We start from the raw sequence: 1,957 nt of genomic DNA, 5'->3' as shown, positions 1-1,957 counted from the left end.
TGAGAATGTGGATACAGCAAGGTGTTGGGGGCTTTCCGAGCCCGGGAAACAGCACACAGAAACCAACAGGAGCCCCACCTGGCATGCCAACAAGTGTAAGCCCTGAATCTTCTCACCTTCAGGATTTCCTCTAGACAGCAGTTCCTCCTCCAAGCTGCCCTGTCTGATTATCCCCACCCAACCTCTCAGGGATCCCTTCCTAATCACAGTCCCCCTTTCCTGCCTTTTTGCTGATTTGCATTTTCCACTTAGTGTAAGCTCCATGAAGCGAAATCAATGTTGGTTTTGTTCACAGTTTTAGCTCAAGGCACATTGGCATGTAGGAAGTGGTATGTAATAATCTCTCGAGAAATAGTTTCTGTAGGATTAAGTCAAAATTTCTACCGAAATTGTATTGCATACATTTTCTGTATATTGCATATTGCGGTGTTTTCTTGTGTACATATGTATATAAGCAGGAAAAAATCTACAATGTGCTCAAGGAGTTAGTTAATTTTAACTAACATTGTTAGGAGTCAGTAATTGCAAATGAAATTATCCAGCATTTGCAATTTCCATTATATGAGATCTAGTTGGAAAAACAGGAGGCCTCGAGACTCAAGGTCTATCTCTGTCATTAAGAAGTTCTGTGACCTTGGATAAGGTACCTCACTTCTCTGGGACTAATTTTCCTCCTCTGCAAAATAAGGGGATTTCAGAATTGTGTTTAACACTTATTCTCATCCTTATCCATGACTCTTATTTCCAGAAGCCTGGAGCAAAACCTGCCTCCAGAATTTAATGCAGCTGAAATTATGTTCAACCACTAACACTCTTGAAATCTTCTCTTTGAAACACCTCTTGAAACATAAGCTTTCTTTTTGCTTTTCAAATAAAAGCTTCCTATTGAGCCCGATTCTCTATGAGAACACAGGACTCTGGCTCAAGGAATGACAATGACGTGGCGTGGGTGAGGATGTGGAGAGAACAGAGCTGGTAGAGCTTACTTACTTAATTAGCTGAGAACAGAGGGACATCTGTGACTGTGTTCTTCTGTTCCTGGGACCTTTAGGAACCACAAAAGCATGGCACATGCTGAGTTGGAGGATGTAACCTACCAGCAAGCTCTGCACTGAAAGCATGTTCTCTTAATTTCACTGTTGTTCAAGGAGTTCAGGTATATTTAAAATAAAACAAACAAACAAAAACAAAAGTTTTATATAACCACACAGAATCTCCTCCAACTTACTGGGGAAATTGCAGTTGTGTGTTCTAAAACTATAGAAATGACTTCTTTAGCTATAGAGCCTACTGACATTTTAAATTAGAACCAGATTCAACAGACTAAAATTACTAGCTGAATGGAAGGCACTGGCCTTCCAGTGAAACGAAGGTGCCAGCTATATTCAGCATTTTTGAAACTGTGAGATTCAAATGGGGAGTCTCCTGAGTATGGGGATGAAGGTTAGAATTGTCACCATCACGACTTGAAACTAACAGGAATCCAGGAAAAACTGGATATTTCCTGTCTTCCACCCCCTAAAAAATTACACACAAAAGACAGATGTAACTGTGTTGCTAGTGAGGCTAGATCCTTTTCTAAACATTAGTCAAGGACTTAGAATACCTCTCCAAAAGGAAGACCTTCATTTAGAGAACAAAATGAAAGATGTTATAATCTTGGAAACTGAAGATTGATGTTATAATCTTCAGTTATAAACTGAAGAAAGATGTTATAATCTTGGAAACTGATACTACTTCTCATATCTGTTATGAGAAGTAGTATCACTATAGAAGTTTTAATAACTTGGCTGGGCGCAGTGGCTCATGCCTGTAATCCCAGCACTTTGGGAGGCCGAGGTGGGCAGATCAGGAGGTCAGGAGATCGAGACCACCCTGGCTAACACGGTGAAACCCCGTCTCTACTAAAAATACAAAAAAAAATCGAGGATGGTGGGGGGCTCCTGTAGTCCCAGCT

The sequence above is a fragment of the Hylobates moloch genome, unplaced genomic scaffold (assembly GCF_009828535.3).
Source record: "Hylobates moloch isolate HMO894 unplaced genomic scaffold, HMol_V3 SCAFFOLD_22, whole genome shotgun sequence".
In the NCBI taxonomy this organism is placed as follows: domain Eukaryota; kingdom Metazoa; phylum Chordata; class Mammalia; order Primates; family Hylobatidae; genus Hylobates; species Hylobates moloch.
Note: the sequence above shows the minus strand (reverse complement) of the source record.